Here is an 18,797-nt window from a genome sequence, read left to right on the forward strand (position 1 = left end):
GTGGCTGAGTTGGTAATCCAGATGCAAGGCAAAGTTTTTCCTTTTGTCTCCTCTCCTCTCCATAAATAGAAGAAAAGGGCCTCTTTTGGACCCATAGGCTGTTCGATCTGGGAATTGGGGAGAGGTGATGCCAGCACTCTCTTAGCTGTCCCAGCTGGTGTCTCAGTATGTCACATGTCCCCTCAGTTCATTGTCTCTGGGCCTGGTTCAGCCCTAGGACCCACCTACAAGTTGCTGTCCTTATGGCCTAGACTACCTTTCAAGTTTACTTAGAGACAAAAGGCTTTTTGCTCCTTGGTGGGGAAGTTTGTGGGCACTCAAGTTTGGGCTGCTGGGATCAGCAATTCTCCACTGGCAAGGGGTAGTTTAAAGGCTCCATCTGCGTGTGGGCATCTGCTGAGTTTGATTTGCTTTTCCTTTCTGTTCTAACAAGAGAGAACTGAGTTCAGTGCCTCAGTTTCTAAATTCTCCCTCCTCCAGTGTCCAGAGATGCTCTTTGCACCATGCTGTGCTGTCTGTGGTGGGAGAGGGGTAGCATCCACAATTCAGGGCTGTTTTTACTATCTCTTCCTTGCTTCTTTCTGAGATGTGAAGTTAAAACCAGGTACTGTGAGTGCTCACCTGATTTTTGGTTGTTATGAAGGTGTTTTCCTGTGTAGATAGTTGTTAACTTGATATCCTTGTTTAGGGGGCCACTGGTGTAGCTTTCTACTCTTTCATCTTGTTCCACCTCCTAATTTATATTTCTAACACGTTCTTAGGTCATGTTGATGCTGATGGTCTGAAGATCACAATTTTTGAGACTCAGTGGTATAATAAATTTCACCCATCCTTCATGACTCAACTGATCCATCATCTTCTTCAGAAAAGCTTTCTATCCAATCATATTCCCCTCATTTTCTCCCATCTTGGGCGAGTACCTTTTGGTTTCACTTAACACCTCGTGTACTTGTCATAATACATTGGAGAGCCTTTGTTCCAAGTGTTAGGAAGGTTGTAGGTAGAAGTATATGAGTATCCATCAGTAGAGTGAAAAACAATACATGCTCAGACTCCCAAGGAAAAGCTTGGAATACATTTCCCATAAAAATAAATTCTGTCTTGTTATTTTGTAAATCATTGAGGACAGCATCCTGTCTTATTCATCTTAGTACTCCTGGCTCTTAGAACTTCACCTGGTGCGTTGTAGGAGTCAGATAAATGTTTATTGACTTAAACAATATCAATCTTCTTTCGGATTGGTTTTATGGGAAAGTATGTTTAACTCACATAAGTCAAATATTTATATAAGTTAAAATATGTTTAACTTATAGGAAAATATGACAACATACAAATAAACTTTGTGGGAGCATAATTTATTTTTTAGTTGAGGGTTGCTTTCTCTAGCACACTATGTCTCTTAATGTATGTAGGGAGGCATTAAACTGACTTTTCATGCAGACACGCAAATGAGTCATTTCAAAAATAAGCACCATTTCTGGTCCAACACTTACTTAATTTCTGAACCTAAAATTTGCTTTTGGAAAAAGCAACTCATAAAATGATGATGACTTGAAGTTTAAGAAAACTGGCACAGAGCTAGGAAAAATGTAAACTTTGTGGCAACATTGCAAAGAACAAAATTGAAGCAGCATTTATTGTCAGTAGCAGGTTAAATGTAAGCATTCACTGTAGCAGACAGTCTTCCTTTAGAAAACACAGTCAGTGACAGAGGATAACAAATAGGTGTTGTTGCCAGTCAAAGTATGAATATTTTCTCTAGAAGAAACACGAAAATTGGGGAAAAAATTAGCAAAAGGCCACTATGGAAAATTGGCTAAGGAGTATATAATGTAATTACTATTCAGGTATGTATTCATCAAAGCCATTAACATAGCTCTCTTATTAGCTAATATTTAAAATTTTGTTTTAAGGAAATGTTACATCTGTAAAGTATCAGAGGCAAGAGGGTCTCGAGTGGTTGCCATTAAACTTCTTTGCTAATTGGACACGCCAGCCACTGTTACATTAGTCTGCAGTCTTACCTGACAGGCTAAACAAATCGAGTTAACTGAACATCTGAAATTAATGTGTTTACTTTAAGAAACACGAAAGTCTGATTCAATTAGCCTGGGAAGTCATGGAGCCTACAGAATTTAATGTTGGAGGTTTACTTTTTCCTTTTTCTTTTTTTTTAAATGTGTACCCCACTGTTTGCAGAACACAGATTAATAAGGAGATGTATTTTCTTTTCCTTAGAAGCTGAAAAGTTAAAAAATTGGATGAAAATTATGAAGATAGTCTGACATGCTATATTAAGAACTCTGGATGATGCCTAGGGATGTAGAAGAGAAGAAAAACACTTGTGTAAGTAAACCAAGTTTATGAGACTTGTTTATGCCAGGAAAACAAGATGAATATTTCTGACTAAAAGTTAATTAACTCTTTTGCCTCAGCGAGCCAATTTGTCGTCTTAAACTTTGATTCATTAACTACAAGCTGAGACGATTGCTTATTCCTTAGTGTACTTGTAGACTGAGTTTGTGTTAAATGGTGCTGTGAGATAATGTCTGTTCTTCCCAATTGAAACTAACCAAAAAGGCTATTATAAAGAAAGCAAGACTTTTTAAGTGGCAGTAAGTAGATGGGTATTCTTTCAGAGCAAAGCCTAAAAACTGTATGGCTTAATTGCAAAGCTAATCAACCCTTATTAAATAAAACAAGGGTAAATCCAGGATTTTTGAGTCTGTATTTAATGGGGCATGAAAGGTGATGAGTTGGCAATTCTGAAGTTTTAAGACTTGTGAACTTCTGAGTGGTTCCCCTTCAGGGTTTTTCACTTGGAGACTGTAACCTTGTCAAGATATTGGCTTTGTCTTTTATCATTGCATGTTTTGTGAAAGCCCATTTGTTGGATAAGGAACTTCTTTGAGCTCATAAATGGGCAAATGAAAGCAAAAAATTTAGGGGGAAGAGTACCAACTAGACTCCTAGTATACTGATCTTTAAGATATTAATCATAGCTAAAGAAAATATGTGAAGAGTCAGAATATATGCTTCTTAAAAAAAAAGTCACACTTGTACGTGACTAAATCTGTATCATAGGACATATTTGTAACCATTCATGTAACTTAGGTAAGTTGTGTCTATAAACTTTGACATGAATAGAAAAGAGGAAACACTATTCTTCATAAGGAGTGATGGCTTTTTTCTATAGTACACAACATGAAACCTTCTGTCTTGCACCTGCTCTCTGATCCTACTGTGAAAGACAAAAAGCCCTGTCTCTGTGAGAATTCTTCTCATTAGTGCAGATTGTAGAGCCCCTTCAATATTGGCTAGACCATGAGTTCCATGAGAGTAGGATGTATGTTGATAGCTGTACCTAGTACCTAGAACAATGCTTATTGAATGAATAAAGCAATGACTGAAAAAATGATGAATGTACCAGGACATTTTGAAATATACTGAGAAGGTTTAGCCTTGTTTAGTGAAATGAATAATGCATTGAACCTGAGTTTTCTGCAAGAGTCTGTACTAAGCAGAAAGTTTATGGTCAATGAGTTACAATCTTTGCTCTTCTACTTATTATGTAACTTTGGGTAATCTATTTAGTAAGAGGTGAAAGATTTATACAATCTAAAGAGAAACCAGATTATTGGTAATCTATTTAATCTCTCTAATCTCAATTTTCTTATTCATAAATTAAGGTTAATAATGATAATACCTTTCTCACAGGCTTACTGTGAGGAATAAAAAGCATAATGTTTGTAAAGTGCTTAGCAGAGTGCCTGCCTCTTGGCTGTAAGAATTTGTGAAGCTGCCATCTGCTATGAGGTGATTAATCCTAACATGAAATTTGTCTCAAAAGAGAGTTAGAAAATACCAGCATCTATAGTTGAGGCTTTAGAAAGGCAGAAAAATTTAACTAGTAGAAATTTATAAAACAACTTTTCCATTTTCAAAAATTTTAGCCTGTGATATATACTGGTAATGAGTTACATTCATGCCTGCTGCCTTTTCTAAAAAAGAAACACAAAAGTTGTGCAAGTTGGATATGTCTCATAATATATATAGGCATGTATGACATTAGAAAAAATAGCAAGAATGTCAACAAAAGTGAACACAGCCATTATATAGATTAAATGTCCAAAAGTTATAAAATTATCAGGAGTGTAATTACAATGGTGCAATAGAGTTTTATTTCAGAGAATCCTGAGATGTTTTAGGATAGCAAGTATATGTGTGCCGGGGTGTCGGGGAGGCACTGAGACTTTGGAGGATGGGTAGCTAAAGACTTTTTGTTGGCATACTGAAAAAAATGGAACTTGGACCCTGATTAATATAATATAATATACTAGGAATACTCTTTGCCAGTTATAAATCAACTTCACATGTTACAGCGAATGAGAATGCAATCTTATATATAATTTGCTTTTAGTCCTTGTAACATGACAGCAGGCTTGCTATCTTTGGTCTGTAAGGTGTACCTATATGTTCTCTATGGAGGGAGAAAGGGGAGATTGTCCTTTATTTCTTCCACCTGGGTTATTCCCATGGGTGGATTCCCTAGTCATTACATCATCCACCTTAAAAGGTCATGATAGACTGCTATTACTTGAGGTAGTTATGGAGGCTGTTTAGTGGAATGTACTCCTCTCAGCCAGTAGAAAATATGCATGTGTGCATGCACACACACACACACACACACACACACACTGCTGAAAGAGTTTCAATCAACAATTTTCAAAAAATGGTGGTAAGAAACTCATAACCTAAAATTGACCATCTTCACCATTTTAAGTGTGCTGTTCAGTGGTGTTAAGTATCTTCACATTGTTTCACAACAGATCTCCAGAACTTTTTATTTTATAAAACTGCACCTCTGAACCCTATGAACAACTCCTTATTTTTCCCTCCCCTCCAGTTCCTGGAAACTACTATTCTACTTTTAGTTTCCATGAACTGGATTCCTTTAAATACCTCATATAAATGGAATCATACAGTATCTGGATTCTGTGACTGGCCTATTTCATTTAGCCTAATGTCCTCAAGGTTAACCTATGTCATAGTATGTAATAGAATTTCCTTCTTTTATAAGGCCAATAACATTCAATTGTATGTATATACCACATTTTCTTTATCCATTTATTTGTTGATGGACATTGGTTTGCATCGATTGGCTACTGTAGAAAATGCTGCAAAGAAAATGTGTGTGCACATATCTTTGAGACCATGTCTAAGCAGCTCCTTATTCAATATTCCTGGTGAATAACTTCAAACCAGAATGGAATGGGGAATATCATGAAAAATGTCACCAATGTTTGTTTTAATCTAGTGAATTCCTTTCTATTCACTGCCAAAGAGTGTGGGGCCTCACTGCCCAAACATCTGCGTGATCCCTAAATGAATGTTTATAATGCAGAAATGCCTTCTTTTTGTTTGTCATACCACCTACACCCATTTTCCTGTATCTCAGCTTATACGAATTATTTTAGTACTTCTAAAGTCCCTGCTTTATGTCCCCCTCTTCCGGGGGTTTGATCTTTTCTTTTGTATCAGGCAAGTTCATGGCATTCTCTTACATTTTTGTGATTTTCAATATCCCATGAGTGTTCTAATACTCTACATGTATCACTCCTCTACATGTTTATACTCTTTTGAGTCATACGTGTGGAGATAAGGAGGAAGAAAGTAGTTGGTGTGGGGAAGTAATCTTTACTCTGGTTGCAGTGGGCTTTTTTGTCTTCAATGTGCCTAAATAGATAAGTAATGAGTGAATGAATGACTAAATGACATCTTGTCTTGTTGATTTTCTGTTATTCTGACTTGCAAATTGGATGGCTAATATTAGAAAAGTATGGGAAAAGGTTGTTTATCAAAAAGAGACCTATAATTCAAGAGTTGGTACCCATATCCTTGTCTTGATTTTATACAAGACAAAAAGGTTGAAGAAGCAATGTATGTTTGTCTATGTAGAGTTGGGATTAGGAGTTTCTTCTGCACTAGGGAGGATGTGGCAGGGCCAGTGACTAAGGCAATGGAAATCAGGTTGGCAGGGAAGCTCAGTGAGGCACTATAAGTCATCACTATTAAGGGCCACAGTGTATGACAAAAGGCAATAGAGAAAGAACAAAGAATAAGAGGCCAGGACAAATAGATGTGTACCAGGAGAGGTGAAAAATTAGGCAAGACGTTTGGATATCAGGAATGGGACACGAACAGCAAAAACTGAGGCATGTGTAGAGTTCAAAGATTAATAACATTGATAGTACTATTGAGAATTACATTTATTCATTTCTTAATTTATATTGGATACTGTTAAGTACTTTTCATACATTGTGTCATTCAATCCTTACTATAACTCTATAAGGTAAGTTCTACACTTATCTTAATTTTACAAGCAAGGAAACGAAGTCTCAGAGAGGTCAGATAACCTATAACCTTGTCAGATTCAATAATGGCTTCTAGTTATAGGAATACATCAGTTGGACTGGGGAATCAGGGATGAGTAAACGTCACTTAGCCCTCTATAATGAGTCTTGCAATGCATTTCCTGGTGGGTAACAGGTATCATTTATCCTTTGATCAAGATTCAGTCAATGACCTTGTTTACATAAATGAGATTTTAACCTAATTTCCTGAAAATCTGGTAGCTTATTTTACATATTTGAACAAAAAGGAGTATAGGAGTGAAAATCCTGTTTCCAATTTTTGAGAGAATCTGTTTTCAAACATGTTCCCAAATGTAGTACCATGCTTATCAAAATTATCTTAAATTTTTGTTTAGGAATATTTTCACTTTAGAGAGTGATACTAGTTTTAACTGTTGTACTTTTAAGAATTAAAAATATCTGCCTTCTAAGCCAGGTTTTAAAAGAAGTTTTGCTATATTATATCTGTCATATAAGTTTTGAAAAATGAGACATTAGGACAGTGATCCACGACTTTAAAACTTAAGAAATAATCTCACCCTGGGGGGAGGCACTACAAGACTGAGAATGTGGAAGGGAAAGGGTTTGGTGGGTTGGAAAGAATGTCGAATTTGGTACCAGAAGATGCAGGTTGATTTTTGTTTCCTGCTGACTCCAAACCTGAAACTGAGAATGAAATAGCACATTTTCAGAGTTATTGTGTAATTTAAATGAAATAATGTTATACAAAATATACTTTATAAAATGTAAATTTAGTAAAACAAGAAATGGCAGACATTTATTGTTGCAGTTGAACTACTAATGTTTAAGCTATGTAAATAAACCTTCAATAGAACTTTTATTTTTAATACATAATAATGCATCTATCAATTTGAAGAGTCAGAGAAGTAGCTGGTGCAAATAAGCATAGCTTAAAATAGGAATTGTTAGTTGGTGAAGATGGGCTAAGAAAGACATTACGCCTTCTCTTGGAGGCAAAGACTTAATTACAAATTCCCACCCCGACTCCCAGTTGTGGGAACTTCAAGTTCCATGAATAACTTTCAAGACCCACAAGAGGGAGCTCATGCACTTCTTATGCACTACTGGTTAGCTTTTTAATATCTTATTCAAAACAGGCAGAGGTTTGGGAGGTGAGGTGTGATTAAGGGAAATGAACTATTTCAAGAAAAATCATTGGGGAATACAAAATTAACTCCTTTAGTGTGTTTGAAAGTGTCTGAGAAAATTTTGGCTAGAATCCCTATTAACCAGCTCCCTTAAAGGAAAAGGAGCTGCGGCAATCATTTCCAGATTAATATTTCCGGCTTAACACCCATTCCAAATATTCTCTTCCTAGAAAAGAGCATTGAGAGATGATTATCCAGTATTGTCATCCACCTCCACTTAGCCCAGGCTGCTTTGTGAGGTTGCTAGAAATATCACAGTTTAGGCAGTTGTGATTACAGTCGAACTCAGTTAATCATCCAGAGATCAAGAATGGAGAAGAGGTATATGCTCACAAATTAAAAAACATGCTTATTATCTGAGGTAATTTTGTAGATTGTCAGAGACTAAGAAACCTGTGTGTGTGTGTGTGTGTGTGTGTGTGTGTGAGTGACTGAACAGGTGTATGTTGGGGAGTTGGGATGGGTAGAATGCAGCATGAAACAATGGCAGAGGAGAGGTCCTCAGTTTGATGTTATTCATTTTAAGATGTGGCATACTTCTAAGGTCTATGATCATGATCCAAAAGGAGATGTCTAAAAAGTAGTAACGCATCTGCGTGTAAAGCAGCACAGTCAATAGAAGAGACAAATTTTGGCTACCAGTATTTTATTGTAAATATTATATTACAATTGAAAAGTAGGTAAAATTATAAATCCAGTCAATGTATTGTATTAATTATTTCATGGAATGCTTATTTTCCAGAAAAGCTTTTTGTAAATTGAGTTGGCATCAAATAAAATACAATTTTCTCATTAAATTTTATACTAAAATTGAAAATGCATTTCAATGTATACATTTTTGGCTCAATTCATATTAAATTACTAAGGCAACACATCTTTTAGAAGCAAATAAAGGAAAATAAGAGTTGTTTTTGACCAACCATTAACAAGGACATATTTTGCTATTAGTAAATCAGTAATGAAACAAACCACAAAATGCCAATTCGTAGGGTTGAAGTTTTAGTTGAATAAAATGCAATGAGTTCAAGTTTGTTACCAGGAGAGGATAATTGGCTAACTACCAAAGGGTCTACACAAGGGAGTATTCACTATTGCCTATGAAATCAGAACCTGGGTTGGTCAACTTTTTCAAAATGAATTAATCTTTCAGGGAATGATCAATATATGAATTAAAATACAATGAGAAATATACCTTGACTTTTGAAATCAATATAACCAATGAATTATTTTGTAATAGGAAAAGCTCTCAGGTATGTTTAATAATATTGTTTTATATCTATACAATCAGAATAAAAGGACTGATTTGGTTAGCTTAAAGGGTTTTTGATTTCTCCCCCACCCCCGCAACTAAGTGATTTGAGAGACTGTTTTCTACTGCAGGGATATATTTTCCCATGGGATAGGAATATTTAATACCTGGGGGTCAATATCCTCTTCTTTGGATGCTGTTTAGATGGCCTTGGGTTATGGTAGACAGTAGACACAGCTCTTGCTCTCAACTGATTTCCAGTCTAGTGTGAGCAGACAGTAAACAGTTAATGAACTAAATGTGATGGTGAGAGTAGATCACATAAGAAAAGGGCATTTCATGCAACTTTTGTAGTGGGGAAGGGTCAAGGAATACCTTCAAAGGAAGCAATGTGAACCAATTTCATTTTTATCTGGAAAATTGTGCAGAATCAATAGACATCTGTCTTCAAGGATGTTTCTAACCCAGTTGGCAATAAGTTCCATATTCCATATGATTGAGAATGTGAACAATTATTCAGCTACTTGGGCAAGATCAGATTATTTGGAATTCATGAAATCTTTCTCTTAATATTATCTAGTAATTCACCTTAACAGCATTTGTAGAACATGGCCTTCTGACAGTGGTTCATATATTGGCTTGAACTTCTGGCTTTTGTTGATGTAGTGATGGTGATAAGCTTACTACACAGTCACTATTTTGTGGATTAGCTTAATATGGATAGGTATTATTAGTTTGGTTAATGGTTTGCCAAGGGAACCTGTTAATAAGGAGACAAAAGAATATATGATTAGCAATGTAAGCAAATTACAAAAACACTTTTCTTCAAGTGCCCTATCAAACATATGTAATAAGAATTAAATTATCAATATATTTGTCTGCAAATATGTCCCCCTACAGGCTCCACCAAGGACATAATCATCATCCATTCATTTGCTCAGGCCAAAATCTTAGGAGATATTTATGATTCTTCTTCTTCCTACATAATTTATATCTAACCTGTTAGCAAATCCTGTTGGCTATAACTCCAGACTATGTTTCAAATCCTGCCACTTCTTCTGATCTCTGTTGCTAAAATTTTGGTCCAAGCCGCCATTAGTTTTCACCCAGACCTCTGCAACCAGTTGGTATCTTTTCTTCCCGTGTCCCCTTGCCCCACATCCCCTGTCCTGATGCACTTACATACCATAGGTAGAAAGATCCTACATAATTTCATTCCATTCTGTTCAGAATAAAATCCAATCTTTACCTTGGCCTTTAAGACCTCATCTAGATGTGGGCCCTGCTAAATCTCAGACCTCACTTCCCACCACTCAGCAGCCACCCTAATCTGTAGGGTGTAGTGGAGTGCTCTGTAGATATACATCAAGTCTAATTGGATCTATAATGTTTTTGAAGTTTTTAATTTCTATGCTGATCTTGTTACTTTTACTGGGACTTATTTCTTCATGTATGTTTGAATTACTTTCTAATGCCCTTTAATTTCAGCCTGAAAAAACTCCGAATGTCCCTTAGGACATTTAATTTGAGGCTGAAATTAAAGTCTAAATTCAATGTCTGGGCTTCAGGAACAATTTTGAATGATTGTTTTCCTGAGTATGGACTATTCTTTCTTATTTCTTTGTATTTCTCATAGTTTGTTGAAAGTTCAACGTTATAAATAATCTAATGTAAGAATTCTGAAAATCAGGTTTCATTTCTCCCAAGGTTTTTTGTTATTGTTGTTGTTGTTTGTTGTAGTGTAATTGCCTAGCAGGTTTTTCCTGCTCACTGCAGAGACAAAAATCAGTCCAATGAGGCTATGGCATTGCCGTAGAGAGTTTAATTGACATACTGTGGGCCCATATGGGAGAACTGGAGTTATAACTCAAATCAGTCTCTGAAGAATTGGAGTTTAAAGTTTTTATGGACAATTTAGTGGTCAGGGGACTAAGGAATTGGTGCTGCTTAATGCTTAAGGAATGAAATTATGGAAGTGTAGAAAACAGAATGGTTTCTACTGATTGGTTGAGGGATGTTGAACCATAGAGGTGTGGAAAATGTTCCTCCTGTGCTGGTTAAGACTTTAGGTGGCCACACAGGATCAGTTGAGCATTAAGTTGTGAGTCTGGGTAGGGTCATTCTGAAAGACATGTCAAAAAAACCAATCCTAGGTTTTACAATGGTGAGGCTATCTATAGGAGCAATTCAGAAAGTGGCAAATCTTGTACTTGCTGACCACATGACCTCTGAGCAGTGAGACATTACAGAAACCGTACCTATTTTATCAGAATTCAAGTCACTCTTATAATCCAAACATTGGAGGCTTTTGCTAGTTTTTTACAAAGGCAGTTTAGTTTTGGGAAGGGCTATTATCATCTTTGCTTTAAGGTAAAACTGTAAACTAAATTCCTCCCAAAATTAGCTTGGCCCAGGAGTGATCAAGAATGGCTTGGAGGTCAGAAGCAAGATGGAATCAAGTATGTCAGATTTCCCTTACTGTCATAATTCTGCAAAGGCAATTTCAGTAGTAGTAGTAGTTCTTCGGTATGTGAGTGACTTTTCTAAACTGATTCTTTAAAGTCTGTATTCTTTGCCATGTGTGAACCTGAATGAAGTCTGCTTTGTTAGCTTAGTTGTGAGTTAATAATTGGAAACACATTTTTTTGAGTTCCTGAAACCAGTAAGTCTCCCAGTCCTTGCCAAGTGGCTCTATGTGCAGTTTAGGGCATGAATTTAACACCCACTTAAACTGTTGATATCTTGTCTAATCCACATTTGCTGCTTGCATACAGCCTCTTGAACAGCCTCTGCATGTCTTTCCTGACTGAGCATAGGCAAAACTGTGCACAGCTATGGACATGCATGTGGACTTCTAGGTCGCCAGGTACATGTCAGAGCTTTCAAACCCCCTAGGGAGATTTTATTCTCCAGCCTTTTCCTTTTTAAGCTTTTTGGCTAATCTCTTATTTGTCTCAACTGTTATCAACTGCCTTAGGCAGCTGCAGAGTTAATCAGTTGCCTGAAATTGTTTTCAATAACACCTTCTCACCTGGGGAAAAAGAGTCTTTTGTACTGGGGGAAGTCCAAACCAGGTCCAAATAGGTCAAATATAATGAAAGTTCTATGTTAATGGGGTGTTGAAAGGTTCAGCTGTGTTCTTTCTTTACAGTACCAAAAAAGTGCAGGTTGTCATTTTTTAATGCTACTGTGGAAATCAAGAGCAGGGGATAGGATTAGGTTAACTTAAAATACCACAGATGTCACTGGTGAGCTGTTTTTCTTGAGTACATATTTCTCAAATTGCCACAAGACTTTAATGCCCAGAGTTCTGAAAAGCTGTATTTTGATACTTTTTGGTCAAACTTATTGTTTTTATAAGGAGATAATTTTGGGGGGTTCTTATTCTATTTTCACTTGGCTGTTATGACCTGGCTATTGGTGATTTCTTTTTTTTTTTTTTTTTTTTTTTGAGACGGAGTTTTGCTCTTTGTTACCCAAGCTGGAGCGCGATGGCGCGATCTAGGCTCACCGCAACCTCCGCCTCCTGGGTTCAGGCAATTCTCCTACCTCAGCCTCCTGAGTAGCTGGGATTACAGGCACGCGCCACAGTGCCCGGCTAATTTTTTGTATTTTTTTTTAGTAGAGACGGGGTTTCACGATGTTGACCAGGATGGTCTTGATCTCTTGACCTCGTGATCCACCCGCCTCGGCCTCCCAAAGTGCTGGGATTACAGGCTTGAGCCACCGCGCCCGGCCTATTGGTGATTTCTTTATGACAATTTTAAAGCCTGCTAGTTTACCAAATTCTTTTATAGTTTGAGTTACGTTTGCTATTGATTCTCTAAAGGCTTTCATAATCATACTCTCTGCAAACAGAGATAGTTTTACTTCCTCTTTACAATTTTGTATGCCTTTTATTGACTTCTTTTGTTTAATCGCCTTTGTTAACACATCCCTTTCAATGTTGCATAGTAGTGGAGACAGTGGTCAACTGTATCTTGTTTTTTGTTTTAATGGAAATGCTTCTAGGGTTTTGCCTTAGTAAGATGCTGCCTTTTCATATAATTTGTCATGTGAATGAAGTATCCTTTTATTCTTATTTGAATATTTTATTAGACACTGGTGTTGAATTTTTTAAAGGCTTTTTTAAAGCATCTCTACAGATGATTAAATTACTTTCTCCCTTAGATCTTTAAGATACTGTATTATATTAATGGTGTATCATTGTTATTGATATTCAATATTGAGCCAGTTTGCATTTCTGGATTATATTTCATTTTCTTAAAGTAGTATTGTATTTTGTTTGCTAATATTTTAATTTTGAATTTTACATCAATATCCATTTATTAAATTGATCTAAAATTTTCTTTTTTATAGTATTTTATCAATATCTTACTTGATTTTCTGTATTTTAAATGTTTTAGAACAATTTGTGTAGCATTGAGTCTATCTAATTTTTGAAAGTTTGTAGAATTTTACTTTTGAGTCGTCTGGGTTTGTTACTAAATAGTGGGGTAGTTCTTGGAAAACTTACTGTTTCTTCCTGAGAAAATATCTTTATGCCTTCTTTTTCCAAAGTGGTCAATTTTAGTAAATTCTAGCTCTTTGAGAACTTATCTGTTTGCCCTGTATGTTGAAATTTAATTATGTCAAGGTTACAAAGTGACTTCTTATAAAAATGTTATGTTTAAATAATTTTTTATTATAATTTCTCATTTTAATATTTATGATTTCTTATTTTATTTTGGTTCACCTAATTATTTTTTCTAAAAATGATTATTTGAAGACAAATTTTCTATTCTTTGCCTTATTAATTTTGATTTTATCTATATGTTTCCTATCTCATGTCTTCATTTGGTTTATTTTCTTGTTTTTATTCTACCTCTGTGAGATGCAAATTTACCTCATTTACTTTTATCTTCCATTTTTATTGGTCAAAGTAATAAAGGTTGTAGATTTTCTTCTCACTGTTGCTTTAAATATGTTTCACAGATCCTCATTTGCAGTGTCTTAACTATGATATTCTGAAAAAAATCTGTTATTTTGGTATTTAATTCTCTTTGCTCAGAGGATATTTTTAAATAAAAATAATTTCTAGATGATAAGATGGTTTCACTGTTATTTTTTGAAAGAATTTATCATATGTTTGGGGATCTGTGAATGTTATTTTAATATTTCTATTTTATGCATCTTACTAATATCTTCGTGATTTAATATATAATCTTTTGTAAATGTTTCTTAAGTGCTTAAAACAACAGTGCATTTTCTTTTGTAAACATATAAATTTTTTTAAGGATTCATGATTATGTTGTTTATATTATTCATATCCAACCCTTCCTCTTGATAGCTTTGTTAATGAGTGTGACACATTACATTGTCCTATTATTAATGTGTTTGCATTTATGTCTTTTTTCATGCTTTGCAAATTTTTGCTCTTTAGAGATTGGTATATTATTTAATGCTGTATAGACATTTCATTAATATTTGCATAGATATTCAATGTCATTACATTATATTTTGAATTGTGACTTTTAGTACTAAAAGTACTTTGTGCTTTAATCATTTTAATTTTGGCTTAAATTCTATTTTGTTATTAGAATTATTATCCCTGATTTCTTATTGTTTTTATTTGCTATATTATTGCCAGTCTTTTAGCTTTCCAACATTATTTTGCATTAAATATGTCTCTTGAATTTGTATACCAGTCAGCTTCTGGTTATTGAGGTTTATCTTCCAGCAGATTCCTAAAAAATGTCTTATGAGTACAAAATTTTTGAAACTCTTGCAACTGAAAATCTTTTTTCTGTGGCTTGATACGTGAAGGATATAACATATTATATTCATACTTTTATAACTTGAGTTTGTTGAAAATGCCTTTCCATTATTACTTTGCTTTGTATGTTGCTTTTGGGAAATATGATGGCAGTGTAATTCATGGTCTCTTTTGTAAGCATTTGATCATTATTTTAAAATGGGGGTCCTAAGATATTTTATTTATAGTTAAATTTATAGTTTTACTAGAATATGTCTTAGAATTTATGATTGTAGGCCAGTATTCCTTTGTCATCAATGAGTCCTTGCAATAAGTAGAATCAGGTATTTAAAAGATATATTAATAAACTTCTTAAGAGCAGGTGTAGGTTTCTAGAAGAATTGAGAAAGGAGGGTAAAAAGTTCCTATATATTTTCTCTTCCCCCTCTTTTCCCCTCCTCTCACAGATTTTTATTATTAATATATTGTTTTAGTGTGATATACTTGTCACAGTTGATAAACCCATAATGACATATTATTATTAACTAAAGTTCACAGTTTATAACTTTTTGTTTTCTGTTTATCTATGGGTTTTGACAAGTGTGTATTATGTAACCACCACCACAGTAACACACAGAATAGTTTCATTGCCCTGAAAATGCTCTGAGCTCCACCGGCTCATCCCTCCAACTTCCAAACCATAGCAACTACGAATCTACTTACTGTGTGTATAGTTTTGTCAGAGTCAGGGCTTTTATTTTTAATTATTAGAAATTGTTCTTTCATTATAGTTAAAATATTAGTTTTAACTAATTAGTTTTAACTGTTATGTTGTTTATTTTTCTTCAGAAACTTCAGCAGTGTATATATTATTTCTTCTTTGCCTGTCTTTCATTTTCTCTTATTAAAAATAAGTAATATTTAGTTATTTTTTTATTCTCTTGGCTGTTTTTCTCCTCCTCTTCAATCTGCCCTATAATGTTTTCATTTAAATCTGTCCTTCCTCAGACACAGGATAATTTACACATTTTTCTAATGTAATTTTTTCTTTTTATTTTCTAAGCAAAATCAACTCTTATTTTTATTACTTTCTCTTTTTTTGTCAATTTCTGCTCTTAGTTTTTTAATTTCTCTCATATCCCCCAATTCTTATTTGAATATATTTAATTCAATTTGAAATGTTTTATTATATGTCTCTTCTTCAGCATTTTGAGGAAAAGAATGGGAAGAAACTTTTATCAATTAACTTATTTTAATTCTCATTTTTCATTTTATTTATTGTAGTAGTTTTATAGATAAGGACTTTTTGGTGAGCGTCTAAATTTATATAACAAAGCTAAGGTGTGAGTAGCTTACATGATTTCTATTTCAAGATATCACTCTTCTACCTGTAGGAAAGTTGGCTTATTTTATTTTATTTTTAATTGGACATTTTTGAGAAAGTAGAGATAGGAAAGAGGACATTTGATATTTATTCTACTCACAGGTCGTTTGAATTCTGATATTTCTTGCCTTCTAATTGTGCTAAGGGAGTAAGCTTTGTGCAGCTTTATGATATTCTTGTTGTTTCTTCTCTCTTTTTTGGGAATAAATGGAGAATATTGCTTCTACATGGCCACCACTGTCTTAACTACCCAGAATTCTCATTTTATTTTAACTGATACTTTCTGCCTTGGGTTAGATTATCTGTAACAAACCTTTTGAAAGGCAAGGCCCACTTCCCTTAATAAAATAAAACTTTGTCCCTGAGTGTTGTTATGAGAGGGAAAGGCTTCATGTAGAAAGATCAGGTGAGCCGCCATACTCCATTTGTGACCTTCAGAGATGATATGGTTTGGCTGTGTGTCTCCACCCAAATCTCACATCAAATCGTAATTCTCAGTATTGCAGGAGGGTCCTGGTTGGAGATTATGGGGGATTATGGGGGTGCTCTCTGTCATTTTAGCACCATCCTCCTAATGTTGCTTGTTTAAAAGTTTGTAGTACCTACCTCCTCTCCCTTCCTTCTTTAGCAATATAGGACATACTGGCTTCCCCCTCTCCTTTTGTCATGACTGTAAGTTTCCTGAGGCCTCTCTAGCCATGCTTCCAGTGCAGCCTGCAGAACTGTGAGCCAATTAAACCTCTTTTTGTTTTTTATATAAATTACCCAGTCTCAGGTTGTTATTTATAACAGTATGAGAATTGACTAATACAGAAAATTGGTACTAGAGAGGCAGGCCATCACTATAAAGATACCTGAAAATGTGGAAGCAACTTTAGAGCTGGGTAATGGGCAGATGTTGAAAGATTTTGAAGGGCTCAGAAGAAGAAAGGAAGGTGAGGAAAAGTTTGAAAGTTCCTAGAGACTTGTTGAATGGTTTTGACTAAAATGCTCATAGTGATATGGACAGTGAAGTCCAGGCTGAGGTCTCAGATGGAGATGAGAAACTTACTAGGAACTGGAGTAAAAGTCACTCTTGCTATGCTTTAGCCAATAGAGTAGTAGCATTGTGCTCTAGGAATCTGGTGAACTTGGAACTTGAGAGAGATGACTTAGAGTATCTGGCAGAAGTAATTTCTAAGAAGCAAACCATTCAAGATGTGGCCTGGCTGCTTCTAAGACCATAATCTCATAGGTGAGCATAAAAGTGGTACTTATCTTTAAAAGGAAAGCCAAGCATTAAAGTTTGGAAAATTTACAGCCCGATCATGTGATAGAAAACAAAAACCCATTTTCTGGGAAGTAATTCAAGCTGGCTATAGAAATTTGCATAAGTAAAGAGGCGTAGAAAGTTAATAGCCAAGATGGTTGGGAAAATGCCTCCAAGGCATTTCAGAGATCTTCACAGCAGCCCCCTCTGTCACAGGACTGGAGGCCTAAGAGGGAAAATGGTTTCTTGGGCCAGACCCAGGACCTTGTTCCTTTATGCAGCCTCAGGACATGGTGCCCTACATCACAGCAGCTCCAGCTTCAGCTGTGGCTAAAAGGGGCCATGGTACATCCTGGGCTGTGACTTCAGAGGGTTCATGCCCCAAGCCTTTGCAGCTTCCATGTAGCGTTTGATCTGTGGGTATACACAGGACAAGAGTTGAGTCTTGGGAGCCTCTACCTAGATTTCAGATGATGTATGCAAATGCCTGGATATCTAGGCCAAAGTCTGCTGAAGGGGAAGAGCCCTCATGGAGAACTTCTTCTAGGTTAATACAGAGAGAAAATATGGGATTGGAGCCCCCACACAGAGTCCCCACTGGGGCACTGCCTAGTGGAGCTGTGAGAAGAGGGTCACTGTCCTTCAGACCCAGAGTGACAGATCCACCAACAACCTGTACTGTGTACCTAGAAAAGTTGCAGTCACTCAATGCCAGCTCATGAAAGCAGCCATTGGGGCTGTATTCTGCAAAGCCACAGGGACAGAGCTGCCCAAGTTCTGGGGAGCCCACCCCTTGCTTCAGTGAGGCCTGTATGTGAAACATGGATTCAAATAAGATTATTTTAGAGCCTTAAGATGTAATGACTGCCCTTCTCTGTTTCAGACTTCCATGGGGCCTGCAACCCTTTGTTTTGGCTGATTTCTCCCCTTTGGAAAAGGAGCATTTACCCAATGCCTGCACCCCATTTTATTTTGGAAGTACTGACTTGATTTGATTTTACAGGCCCACAGGTGGAAGGGACTTGACTTGCCTCAGATGAAACTTTGGACTTGAACTTTTGAGTTAATGCTGGAATGAGTTAAGTCTCAGGGAACTGTTGAGAAGGGATATTTGCAATGTGAGAAGAACATGAGATTTGGGAGGAGCCAGGGACAGAATGACACTGGCTCCGTGTCCCCACCCAGATCTCATGTTGAATTATAATTCCCAGTGTTGGAGGAGGCTCCTGATAGGAGGTGATTGGATCACCAGGGTGTTTCTTTTGTTTTAGTGCCATCCCCCTAGTGCTGCTTTTTTAACAGTGTGTAGCACCTCCCTACTTTTTCCTTTTTTTCTGCTCCAGCCATGTAGGACATGCATGGTTCCCCTTCAACTTCTGCCATAATTATAAGTTTCCTGAGGCCTCCCCAGCCATACTTTCTGTACAGCCTACAGAACTTGAGGAAATTAAACCTCCTTTCTTTATAAATTACCCAGTCTCAGGTAGTTCTTCATAGCAATTTGAAATGGACTATTATAACAGATTAATATAATTAATCATATTAATATAATATTAATGTATTAATTTTATAATAATTAATTAAAATTAATAACATTAA

The 18,797-nt window shown here is 35.8% G+C and overlaps 1 long non-coding RNA gene across 1 annotated transcript in view; it reads left to right on the forward strand.

The window, feature by feature from the left end:
- Positions 1-18,797, forward strand: part of LOC103793377 (uncharacterized) — a 384,615-nt gene that overhangs the window by 308,936 nt on the left and 56,882 nt on the right. Inside the window, exon 10 of the long non-coding RNA XR_013526722.1 lies at positions 2,239-2,346. This is a non-coding gene — a long non-coding RNA (uncharacterized LOC103793377). The remainder of the gene's footprint in view (positions 1-2,238; positions 2,347-18,797) is intronic.

This window comes from Callithrix jacchus, chromosome 1 (genome assembly GCF_049354715.1).
Source record: "Callithrix jacchus isolate 240 chromosome 1, calJac240_pri, whole genome shotgun sequence".
Classification (NCBI taxonomy): domain Eukaryota; kingdom Metazoa; phylum Chordata; class Mammalia; order Primates; family Cebidae; genus Callithrix; species Callithrix jacchus.